Here is a 13,712-nt window from a genome sequence, read left to right as displayed (position 1 = left end):
GACATTTTTCAGTTATAAACTAATTGTTTCATAGACAAAAGCTTCTTGCCAAGCAGAAAGGAATCCCTACTCTAAATACTCTGAGGTAATTCTTTATACTCTGCAAGTAAGAGAGAGATCTTTAAAGGGCAGGAGACAACAGAGTTTTTGTTCCTGACAAATACTATGTGGAGATCCATGATCTTGGCTCATCTCCACTTCTAAGCAGTTGGCTGAGTGAATATTGTGAAACTCTGAAAATATGTAGATAAGGTACCAAAGACTTATTTACAGTGAGCTTCATTTTGACCCTCTAATAGAAGGCATTCTGGGACAAGGCAAGAGGAAAGACAAGGATCACACTGAGAGATGAGAGAAACAAAATCAATGTATAGGCTCTGTTCTTATGTCTTCAGAGCAAATGGTCAATAGAGAGGAGGGGAAGTGGATGTTGAATCCTGTGGTAATTGATAGGAAGAGGCTTCAGGTTGAGACAGACCTGGGTTCAAATCCCAATCACTCCACTTCCCAGCTATGTGGCTTTGAGAATCACTAAGCTTTCCTAAGGCTCAGCATCTTCATGTTTGGAATGGAGAAAATAATATGTAATAAGTATGTCATACCTATTATGCATCTAGAAAATAATGCATCAATTGTTATTGTCTTTTTATTCCTTAAAAGGCAGAAAGCTCTGCCTAAAAGTAAATGTAGAGTGATGGTACAGTTAAAGGCTGTATGGAGGTAGACAGAACTGATGCCCGAAAAGAAATATTTCTATAAACATATATGCTTAACTATTTTATGCATAGTTGTGTTGATAAATATACCTGCACATTTCTACTTCTGTAGTGTTTATTCTAGGACCCCTTGCATTTTTTAAAACCCTTATCCCAGAGACATTCCATTAACAATTTTACATGTATATCTGAACACACACAATTTAACTAGATATGTCCAAAATTCAGTAAGCAGAAAATTTTCTCAAGTGTCTATTTGTATTGAAAAAAAAAATGACCAAGTTAGAAGTTTTGAATTTGGACAATTCAGTATTTTGCTACTTAAAAATAATTAGTTTTCAAACAACATATCTATTGTTATTAACTTTAATGACTAGGTTCTATCCTTGTTGAAGTTGTTTTGGATATGATAATGGTTGTAAAATGCTAATACTAACACTAATAGTAATATTAATACTACTGATAATACTTACAATAGCTACCCTTTGAAATACGCCTTATCCAAAATGCTTTGGGCGGAAGATCTCTTATCCCTCACAGTAATTCTATAGAATGAAAATTGCTTTTTACTGAAGAAACCAAGGCTTAGTGAGATTATGTGCCATTATCAAAGTCACACATCTAGTTAGCAGTGGAGGTTGGACTGAAACCCAGGCTTGCTTCTCTTTGCTGTTCTATTTCTTACAATGTAAGTAGCATGTCATAATTCCAAAGCAGAAATTACTCTTTTGGCTTCCTCAACTGGTGATTCAAGTTGCATCTAAAGAAAATAATGATGTGTGTGGCAGACTCTTGAGTTAAATGTGCTGTGAAATGTATTATTGTTTGCTGTGTTGTCTAGAAAGATAGGAGTAACTTGAGTTCAAAGAAGGCTGCCCAGGTAGAGGCCTCATATTACTTATTTAAAATGTAAATAACTTATTATCTATGCTAGTCATGACAACTATGCTGTTTGGAATTCATTAGATGCCTTCCCATTAAAAAGTTTTGTTGGGTTTTGTCAATGATTTTTTGGTGTCTACACAGAGCAAAGATAAACAGTTCACAGGGGGAGAAAATGAAATCAAATAGAGTCCTCCTCTTACAAGCAGTCCAAAACAATTTAAAAATTGTTTGAGTTCTTTTGTTTTGTGTAGACACTCTCTAAAATAACAGAAGTAATTTGAATAGATATTTGCTGAACCGTAGGAGGAGATTCATGTACCTCCAAACATTGGGGTTTCTGATGATCCAGCTCCTATCCCCCTCTCCCAAAAATCAAATGACTTTATCCACACAAAATCTGTCCAATAGAGATTTCTGCAGTGACAGAACTGTTCTAGTCATAAGTGGCAAACCAGCACTTGAAATATGGTTACTTAACTAAGGAAATAAACTATTTTAAATAATTTCAATGTAAATAGCCATTTATGTTTATGGCTACTATATCAGAAAGCCCATGTCTAGAAATTAGTATGTCTTAATAGGAAAGGATTTTATCTAAGTCACATATTAGAAATGCCTCCCAAAATTTTAGTGGCGATGTTGACCTGGGACAAAACCAACTTCAAGAGATGAAACATTTGAGATGAGATAAAAATACAATTGATTAGTTATTTTCAATGATCCAAAAGGAGCCACTAATCTGGAAACAGTGGTATCATAGATAGTAATGATATTCAAAAAACCAGTCCTGAGCAATGCAAAAATGTATGTATGTAGGGTAACAGCAGTAATGAAAAGTTCGATTAATGAAAATAAACAGTTAAGACTACTCTAATGTGAAGGAATATTATTATAGTCCATGTAATACCAAATATAGCCCAAATATTCTCAAATTTCTAAACAATAACAGAGACAAAGGAATTATATGCTGAAATTAAGGTGTCTGGTTAAAAAGGAACAAAAGCATACACCATGTACTTGAAAAAGGAACATGTCTTTCCAAAGGGGAAATCCTGTACACTGTTCTATGAGGGAGGGTATCTGAGAGTAAGATGGGTTTATAGTATGAGCCTCAAAGTAAATAATGAAACAAAAATGTCCCCTTCATTGTTGCTCCAAACACTTAGTCTCAATGTATTTCAGTCTTGAGTGTTTTCATTTTGAACAGCTCTGCTCCGTCATTGCAGCTTGCCATCTGGTGCATGCATGCTTTTCCTCATCCAACTGTACACTGCAACTACATGTCTACATAAAAACAAATTTGCTTGTTGGCTTACCATGGGCAGAAATTACAACTGCCCCAGCATTGCCTGAGTTTTCCCCCAAGAAGCTCAGTTTTCCTCTAAGGTTGCTTCTTCCCTTAAAATTCCATTGTTGAAAAAAACAAAAACTTTGATGTGCAGTACACAAAAAGTAAATCTTAAAATTGTAACATATCTCTGCACTACGGACATTAGATATTCAGAGTTGGGCAAGGACTAGTTGGCTTCTGCATTCAGATTGAAATACAGTAGGGGACTTGGGGTGTAGCTCAGCTACTTGTCAAATTTTTATTTATACCAACAAGATTTCTAATGCTAGAGGATCAGAAGAGCCTGACCTACTTTGGATAGCTTTAGATCTGGCCACCATGATGCCTTCTCCATATTCCTTTCTAAGAAGAAGGACACCTCAAGCTATGGTTCTTGCATCTGCAGCCTGAATGCAGCATGTTTCCCTACACTTTCTATTGCTACTTGGCAGATTTATGTTCATGGCAAACGTATAGATGCCAAATAAACAAGAGGACTTGGTTGTGCTTGGGAGATGGCTTATTGATGGCCACCAGGACGCTTTTCCAGTTGGATGAATATTAACTGAGGTAGCATGGCTTTATAGGGATGGGTGGATAAGAATTGCTGCCTTTCTCCCCTGGACTGGTCAGAACCAGAAGATGCACTGCAAATTATCCTCTGGTCAGATACTCTCCTTGTGAAGGATCACAGTGTAAAGTGATGAGCAGCCCTAAGCTACATTTGTCCTAAACTGACATCCATTTTCTAAGCCAATGCCCCCAGGTAGTGCAGTGAAAGAATAAATGCCCATACTGGTTGCAGATAGTTTAGACTCAACTAGAGATGTCAGGCAGGTGGATAGCTTGGGATTCCCTCTTCTTGGTTGTGGGAATGTATGACTGATTAACTCTGAGAAAGAGGCTAGACATACACTGGGCCAAGGAACACGTTCTATAAGGAAGCATATTTTAGAAGAGCAATAATTTGTACCTAATATAGAAGAGCTAAAATAAGATATTTTAAATCTAAGTTTGTATTTTGATGCTGTTTTTTTACTACCATTTTTCCTTCTGTTCTTCAGGAAGTGAATTATTATATAAAATAGTTGAATTGTCAATATAAGGAGGTATTTGATTAAAAGAAAAACTCAAACTGTTTGAAAATGGATGTGGGCACAAAACCCTACATAAGTAATGATGCCTAGAAAATTCTGGAACATGCTCCATGCTGTGCTAATTTGTTATGGTTTTGTTTTGTTTTGCTTCTTCATTTGTTTGGATCTCTAACACTCTCAACATTATGCTATTTGTTTCATCCTGCTGGACTAACCATGTAGGCTGGTCACTATAGCTGGACTAGGCTGGGGGAAAAAAAAAGGAAGGGGGATGGCAAAAGGAAGAATAGAAAGCTCTGATCAGATAAATAAATTATCTGGGAGCTGGTTCCCTCAATTGCTCCAGCTCAAGCAATTAAACCCCGACTGCCTTAAATCAAGAGGCACCAGCACTCCCATGTTCAGAGGTACCTGAATTGTGGTGAACTGGTCTACCAAAGTCTGTTGAACCCACTGAGAGAGTGGGCATAACGTCCAGGGTCTCTATCGCAGCCTCTTCTCCAAAAGGGAATAAAAGAATAAAAGGAATATTGTTTGCACATTTATTTTATACATACCTATATATTTACTTTTCCTGTAGACTGTATACCACCAGTAAGAAAGAGTGTACAAAAGTCTGTTACTTGGTACACTATTCCACCAACAGTATAGCTTTTGCCTGCTTTCTAAAAGGTAAGAAACAATCTAATTTTTATTTTTTTGTATGTTCATGTCTCTTCTGAGAAAAGAAATGTTCTCATGAAAACTGTGCATGATTACCTGTGAATCATTTATATGATGAAACATGTTTTCAAAGACAATCTGTTTGCTAAGCATAGTGCAGACAGCTGCACTGTAGGTCCAGGCTTGATTTCTTTTCTGGAGAATGTGTATGTGGATGTGTATACATTTGTCTTTGCTGAGCAAGTAACCAATAATGGTGGAATTGGTGCCGGTCACTCTGTTATGTGGTCTACTTTAAAACTACTGATGGAGAGAGATTATTTTTAAATGTGTGTTGTCATGCTCTGGTTTTAGAAGCCGATGTGGAAACTTACAGGGAAGGAAGGGGAATGTTTTACAAGCCTAGCAAAAACATTTGTCCTGGTTTATTTTTATTAAATACATTCCCAGAAATGTATTCATTCAAAAAACAATGAATGGCTTACCATCTTAAACCCAAAATAGTCTTAGTTCCTTTTTTACAGCAAAGGGACAGAAAAGACATTGCTGGATGGGCTTGATAGCATATTGAAGATGATCTGTGCCTCATAGTTCTGCCTTAGAGAAACACAGAACGAACTTCAGTGTGTCACATGTCACTGAGCAAGGAAAGCTTCAATGAAAAACCTCAAGAGTGTAAAATGAGTGTTAACATTAGTCAAACCCAGGAATTACAAAAAATACCGAAAGTGTTCAAACTGTGTGACCTGGACATGGGAACGAGCAGGCATAGGAATAATCACTGATTCATCACTGAAGTTTATTATTTGGGGCTCTCACTAAAAGATATATGCTATGACTTTATTATTATTTTGTTATTTATTAGTAGTAGCACCAGTTCCCTCATTTAGCTTCCATAATAGTTTAATATAGAGGAAAACAACCCTTGTATTGACAAACACCCTTATCCAGGAGTCAAAGTGTTCCCAACTGTGGAGAAACAAACAGTGGAAAACATGGAGTAGAGTTATTAATATCATGTGGTGGCTGTGAATGAAGGTTGCCGTTTGATTTGCTTTTAAACCTGCTATTGTGCTACAAAAGAGAGAAACAAATCTGTAGAAAGATTCCAACAGAGAACAGAGAGGTTCTATCATGGGAGGGGGAAATACTGCTTCCTCATTTCTATGTTGCTAACATAGAACTTTTATCAGATCATTGCTGTGTGTCCTTCCCACCCCCCCTTTTTTTTTAAATGGGGCATTTAGCACTATAAGACAGAACAAGAGTACTTTCAGGGTAATTACATTTCCTGTTGATTTTTGATGGGTGGCTGCAACTCAGTCTTTAAATTGGGATATATTGTTCACATACTAATTTCCTTTTTCCATATCAACATGATCTGTCCTAATTTTTAAATAGGGCATTCTTTTCTCCCAGTGAATATATAATGATATTCCAGTGAGATTTCAAGTTTTTGTACACCAAGGGCTTGTCAAAACACTGCAACATATCACTTGAATAGTCCTTTTACATGAGACTTCCTAAAGATTAAAAGAGAAGGAATTTTCCCTGGGTGAAAATGATAGGATTATTCTCAATCCATTAAAAATTCTCTTTAGTTCCATTCTGAGTTGATGCCTTTTGGGTTAAAGGACGCAAGATGAAAATGTCCTAAGTCAATTTTTCAGTTAAAAAAATACTTTTAGGATGTGCTGTTTCAAAATACACTTATGGCTAGGATTCTCTTGTTTCAAAGATTTTGATTGGGTGCTCTCCTTTTCTGCCAATTTGTAAAGGTGGCTTTACAAATGAATGATAATGATCTTATACTGCTCCTTTAAAAAATAATTGGGAAGCTGGGGGCTCCTTGGTGGCACAGTTGGTTAAGCGTCTGACTTTTGATCTCGGCTCAGGTCACGATCTCACGGTTGCTGAGTTCAAGCCCTGTATCGGGCTGTACGCTGATGGCACAGAGCCTGCTTGGGATTCTGTCTCTCCTTCTCTCTACCCCTTCCCTGCTTGTGTGTGTGCGCGCTCTCTCTCTCTCTCTCTCTCAAAATAAATAATACACTTTAAAAATTTTTTGAAATAATTGGGAATTTGGTCTAAGTTGCATTTACTTGAAAAGGGGAGTGACTTGCCTTGTTCAGGTTACAATAAGACAGGAAATCTCAGTAGAACAGTGAAGAAAGGCACATAAGTTGTGTGGTCAAATCCATTTCTACATTGTTTTTAGGCAGACAAAACAATAAAGGAAATTTTGTAGATTCAAGAGTAAACACATGAAGTAAGACTTCAGTTTTAGCCCCCACACCCTAGCAAAGGCAGAGTCTACAAGCAGGCACCTACCTGTAGGAGGTTGAAGGAAGCAGGTCCAAATTCACACAGAACCTCATCTGGCTTGAAAAGGTACTCCATTATCCTGCCTCTGTTGAACAGAGGGGTCTGTCAGAATAGACACCACAGGTCAGACATCAGCTGAATCAGCCCATTTGGCATTTTGTCTGAATGTTTGTGGATTTTAAAACTCTGCAGAAGGGTTATCAATCTAATGACATTTATGTTAAAATGCAATTAAGCAAGAGAAACACAATCAATCTAGCATCATCACCAGGTCAAAAAACAGATTGTTTTGTTAGGAAGTAAATTTTCACACTGCAGGATGGTATTCTTACTTTAAACCTTGAACTTAATTCAGCCTTGCACGTAATAGCCCAGAGTCTTGTTTTTACAAGTTATGTTCCTCCTAGCAAGTGCACTGCTTCTAATATAATTGACATTTCAATAATTTATTAACTGGTATTGTAAAAAAAATCAATAATCTCATCTCTTATAGTTACTATAATGGGGTTATCTTACATTTTAAAGCTTTTTGGGAGTGTGTGATCAAGTTTTTTGTATCATGTTATGAACCTCCCTCCCCCTTTCATGTTCAGTGTGATGTTTCTGCGCTAACTGGAGACACTGTCAATTTAAAATCCATTTTGAAACACTCTATAAGTATAGCATAGCATAGAATATATGTTACCCGACCTTTGACATAGAATCACCTTAGAAATAAATGCAGCTATAAATCTTGTTGGCCTATTTCTTTCTACCTAAGAGTTCTCTGAAATACCATTATTTCTCTTCTTGGGGTTTGATATCTCAGCATCCTCAAAAAGCAACTAATATTTGCCACCTCAGTTCTACAACTTCAGTTCAACTTAAAGAATGGGATGAAAGTTCACATGGCTGGAAGTTGTACTCTTTCTTAGCATAAAAGAAACATTTACATTATGCCTCAAAGCCACGACAATTATGTCAACTTTTACATTTAATCATGGCACCACACCATCTGGCCAGGATGTGTGAACTCTAAGGGCATTCTTAAGTTGGGTCCATCAAAGAAACATTTGTCAAGCACCACTCCTCTGGGCCAGGCCTGAACAGACTAGGAATTGGGGACAGACATGGATGATACCCTCAGGGAGCCCAGATCTGATGGAAGACTCAAAGGCAATAAATGATAATTGACATTGGCAGGGCCTCTTCGAAGAGGTCTGTCCCAAGTGCTAGTAAGCTCCAGGTGGAGAGCATCACCCAGCAGGTTTTGTTTGAGCAGGTCTCAAATCATGAAGGACTCCAGGCAACCATAAAGAAAAGTCCCTCAACACAGAAATCAAGTATGCACAGAGCCAGGAGTATAAAAAAATACGGTATATACTGGGACTAGAAAGTAGTTCTGTGATGTTGGAGTATTGTGCTTTGAGGAAGATAGTTGCAAGGAATGACATGCAGGAAAGCAGCCTATGTGTAGAGGGACTGAGTCACCTGTATCTTTGTGCCTTTAGCAAAGGGCCTGGCAAATACTAGGTTCTCAATAAGTATGCATGGAATGACTGGAGTGTAAACCTCACATACCAAAGGCTCCTAAGCTTACCTAGAACATAGTAGGTACACATTAAATAATAAGTAATTATTAATAACAAAATGCCCCATCTATAGATTCAACAAGTAGAACTGTATTCTTCCAGATAAAATCTGAAAAAGTTACAAACTGTCTTGAAAAGGTAATTTTTTGGCCCGATGTCATAGGTTTCAAAAATATGCTGTAGTTATTACATAAAACTCTTAAAACTGACAGTGAGTGCTGTATCTGCACTTGTTCAATTAACTAAGGTGTCTTTTGATGAGCTACCCTGTGTATAAAACCAACAAAGTTTTATGCCTATTTCTTTCCTTTGATAGAATACAGATACCCTATTTGCCTTTCAAAGTGCACATGAACTTTAAATTTACCACTGGAAATGGATCCTATGCACTTGCTTTAAGCAGTTATCACTTCTAATTTGGTAAAAACAAAAACATTATCAATTTTGTACTTTTCTGATTCTTAAGTACTTTTTACTTTCTTAAAATTTTTTTTATCGACTGGCATTTAGGACAGATTTTGACTTTTAGGCCTCAAGTATCATTTGCATTTAAAAAGAAAACACTGTGTATCCTAAACCAAAGTCAGTTAATCTCTACAATCTTTCTTCTTCCCAATTACTGGAATGAGCATCCTCTCAGGACTCAAGTGACAGTGACTCTTATTTCCGCCTTCTAAAGACATGTCTCAGCTTCGCAGATTTTTTTTTTTTTTGGCTGTACAATGGAACTTGGATGCATTTTAAATTAACTTTCTCTAGGAATCAAAGGTAATCATTATTTCTCTTTATGATCCACATGAATATTCTCATTATTTTTTTTCTTTTCAAGTTTAAGATTAGTTTTAAATTCCCTTTATATTGCTGCCTTCTTTCAGAGTAACCTCTGAGGACCCAACCTTGCACTAAAAGGACTGAGCAAATGTGTCTGAATCCTCTTCTTGCTGAGCCGACCCACACACTTAGAAGAACATGACGTGGATCAGCAACCCCACTTCCTGTAAGTGTTGGTCCAACTTTTGGTTATGACCTTGTGTGTGCCATTTCTTTTCTCTGGCCAAGAAAAAGGGAAGCAGGGCTAAGGTCCTAATGCTGGCTCTGATAATTAAGGTAGAATAAGCTTTATCACCTCATGGACCTCTGTGATCTTTGATAAGTCATATCCTCTGTGATCTTCAGTTTCCTCTGGTAAAAGATGGGAACATGTTTTTCTCCAGGGGATGCCATGAAGCTTGAATGGAATCATGTAAATAAAAGTCTTTCTTTAAAAAGGATGTGCATATGTGAGGACTCTTAGTCCCAAATCATCTTTCTATTTTAATTGACTTTGCTCTCTCCTTTTTTTATGTGGTTAAATTTTTTGTTTACAATAAACCATCAAAGTTGGAAGGAATGACATCTAGATTGCCAATTAAGTCAGGCAACCTTTTCTCTAGGTACAACAGGCTCTATTTTCGAGATGGGTCATTTTGGTCTTTTGATGGGTCAGTAATAGTCTTTCAGCTTGGTGAAATTGACAGAGAATGCTATCAGTCATTCAGCAAGGCTGCTGTGGGACAGATAGGCTCATACTGCCTGATACATGAACCACTCCATATGATTAACTTCGACAGGTAACTCCACGCTGGCTGGCAAGCTGAAGAGCATTTTAAGTACAAATAATCATTTTGGGGTCTGTCTTGAGTGACAGAGTAATGACTGAGTGGAACAGAGTCCCTTAATCTTTCCTTGTGAAAACACATTTTGTTTCCTTTAGAGGCTACAGTACTACAACAAAATCAATTAACAAAACCCCTGAGAGATCTTTGTTGGTACTTTGAAGTTTGGTATTTATCAAGCTTATATCAAATATAGAATTTCCTTGAAGGGCTAGGCTCGTTTATCTTAGTCTTCAAAGGTCTCAGATAATGTTTTATAGCAATTTAATAATAATAATAATAATAATAATAATAATATCAATTAGGATAATGATAATAAGTCGACCATATTATTCCTATTGCTACAGACTTACAAAATACCCACCATCCATTGAGAGAGGACTTAGTGTCCCCACTTAACATATGAGGAAACTGAGGTTCAGAGAAGTGAAGCAACTTTCTAGTGACACACACAACTTCCCAACGGCACAGTGGATGTCTGAACATGGGCTTCTGGCCAGAGTCCTGTTTAACCAACTTTTCTGAAATTAAATGGATTGGGACACAAGTTTCAGTCTACATAATCTATCTTATCAGCATTTATGGCTCTCATCAATTGATTCTAGAGGCCCTCCAGGGCTTCAAGGCAGAAATTATAATCTGAGTTCAGGGTTGCTTTGAAATGAGATGTGCTCTCTTGTTTCTTCTTCCTGGATGGTACTACAAATGATGAGACTATTTGGTGTTCTTTCCACCTATTGTTGAATTCTTTGGATGGTCTGAAAAATTAAAGACTGTAGTTGTTGCTCCAAGAACATGGTTCTTCTAGAGTTGAAAATGTTTAACTCTTGAGAAATCATTGAAATCCATTGAGTAACAACCTCAAGGCCATCCTGGGCTGAGTGTAGCCTGTTCAGGGTTACAGTCCCAAGTTATCGTATATTGATGGCTATAAGCAGACTCACCCTCTGCATTCAGTGACATGAGAACCAAAGCTCATAAAATTAAGCTTAGAAAAGGATTTGCTCACATTTTAAAATAAATGGTACTTCCCTGGCACAAAAATGCAAAAAGCTAATTCCTTCCATGGCTTCATCAGCTATTTCCTCTGTCTCTGCTTTTGCCAGAGTGAAGCCCCATAAATATACTGGGCACCAGAGTCATTATCATCTGTGTTAGCCAAAAATTTGATTAAGCTGGCCTTCCAGGGTTTGCATGAGAAATTCTAGATTTTTGTTCTGGGAACTTAATTCCTCTTTTTCTCATTTCGGTCATGTTTGCAAATTTCCTTTGCATTTTAATTTGCCGTGGTGCCCAAATCCAGACTGAGACTTTAGCTGTTGTTTCTATTCAGGTGAAAAGTGAAAGCACACCTGGCCGTCTGCACAGGCATACAGTCAGGCGGTGGTCCAAGGCAAGTATCATTTCACATCCTTCTAAGTATCCTGAGGAAGATTTGCTACCCAGCCCAATGAATGTAATGAAGTTTCCAGGGCAAGCTCAGTCCCTAAGTGGCCCTCCTCACATACCATCAATGTCCTTTCAATATTCCAAAATTATAAGACATTACACTAAGGAAGTCTATAGACCCTAGACCATTAGAACCAAAGACATCAATACCATCAAATTGGGAAAGAGATCCCTACTATGATCTACTGTGATGTGACCCTTTCAAATATTCCCTCCCTGGGTAGTGGATTCTCAGTCCACTGAGTGGCAGGTACTGTAGCATCACTGGGGGCTCCTATTTAACTGCCCTACAAAGTAAAAGAAAGTGATATAGGGGATCAGCATGTGAGACCCTGCCGTTTGTGGCAAGTGGGCAAAATGTAGACCCTTTAGAAAAGATCATCTCTCTGTGCCTCAGTTTCCTCATCTGCAAAATATAACCTCATAGGGTAGCTGTGAAGACTACACAGAAGTAAAGTACTTAGAACAGAGTTTGGCACAGCAGTTATTCAAATGTTAACCATCAGTGTTGTTATTAGGTTACTTAACATTAACTGAATTTTTCTATTTGTGTTTCCTCTAGGAAAGAATTTGGAGATTCCAATCTGATCCTTTTCCATGTGACCTCTTGTACCCATTCTATTTCTGTACCACACATAATAAAGTTGGAGAGTGCAAGTAATCCATCTGCATCTGATTTTTGTCTGGAAAAATTTGCAGGATTTTCAGATTGAAGTTACAATACATCTCCTGTCTTGTCTTTCACCTGTTCAGTATCGATCATTTCTGGAGCAATGGTGTCTTAAAGCCAAAATTTCACTGCACTAACAAGAGAGATACCTGTGAAACAACATTTAAACACACTTTGCTTCCATTTACTTTTATAACACAGCACATATTTCCTGAATTTAAGCATAAATACATTCAACATGGTCACCACAGTGGCAATGTTACATTAAAATATTACTGTTAGTACTCAGATATTTATGGAAATACCAAGGAGTAATTTTAAAATTCTATTTATGGAAGAAAATCTATCGAGGAGAAATCTTTTGAAATGCCTTAAAATTTATACTTCAGTCTAATTTATATCTTTTGTTTCCTAACCTGGTGTTCATCAAAATGTTGCAAGCTTCCCCACAGTTCTGATGCACATCTAGTTGGGAACTTTTTTCCTTTAAACCCTGCCTGATAATCAACACATGCAATATGGTGTTGATATGATGGTGATCATTTAGATAGCAGAGTGTTTTCAAGGATATTAAAATGACTGATTTAAAAATCGAAAAATTATTCAGGTTTATCTCACACATGGCATCGACGATATTCCCAGGAAATCATCTCTAGCTGTCTGCTATCACTGTGAGAAGCTATTTCCAGGTCTCCTCTCAAGAGACTCTTCCAGGCTAGTATTAAAAACTAAATAAAGACGAAGCTAATTGCTGAGCTCTATTCCTGGGACCTGAAAACAGCGCCATCTTTTTGTTCAAGGCTGAATCTCTGTGACAACATCAGATGAGAAGCTGGGCCATGGCTTCAAGTTTCTGCAGAGGGGCACAGGTCATGGCCTTTTGTAGGCCCAGGGAGTTGATCCATCTTTCTGCAGTCATTCCAAAGTACTTAGGAGGTCACCTCTGAATTTAATTAGCCCAGAAGTTATCAAAGAGATGGCCATTTTTAAATTTTCAGTCATGTGCCTTTCAGTCTGTGCATTGACTTCTTTTCTACAAATATTAGTAGAATATTAGTAACTACCTCAAAAGGTTGTGATTAGGATTAAATAAATGTACATAGTATGCTTAACATAATGTTTAGTATATAATATGACAGTCAATAATTAGTTGTTATTCTTCTTATGAATATCACCAACTAAGCTGTAGCTGCTCAGTTCCCATGGTATCTATTAGGCAAAGAGACATGTTTACATTTAAACAAATTAGAATTAGGAGTGCCTGGGTGGCTCAGTCAGTTAAGCATCCGACTTTGGCTTAGGTCATAATCTCTTGGTGGGTTCAAGCCCCACATCAGGCTCTGTGCCTGGA

The 13,712-nt window shown here is 37.4% G+C and overlaps 1 protein-coding gene across 1 annotated transcript in view; it reads left to right on the top strand.

Moving 5' to 3' along the window:
- Nucleotides 1–13,712, top strand: part of GRM7 (glutamate metabotropic receptor 7) — an 898,068-nt gene that overhangs the window by 841,778 nt on the left and 42,578 nt on the right. The gene's annotated exons all lie outside the window — the stretch shown is intronic.

The sequence above is a fragment of the Hyaena hyaena genome, unplaced genomic scaffold (assembly GCF_003009895.1).
Source record: "Hyaena hyaena isolate Hyena2069 unplaced genomic scaffold, ASM300989v1 scaffold_223, whole genome shotgun sequence".
NCBI classification, from domain to species: Eukaryota; Metazoa; Chordata; class Mammalia; order Carnivora; family Hyaenidae; genus Hyaena; species Hyaena hyaena.
Note: the sequence above shows the minus strand (reverse complement) of the source record. Positions and strands in the feature narration are given on the sequence as shown.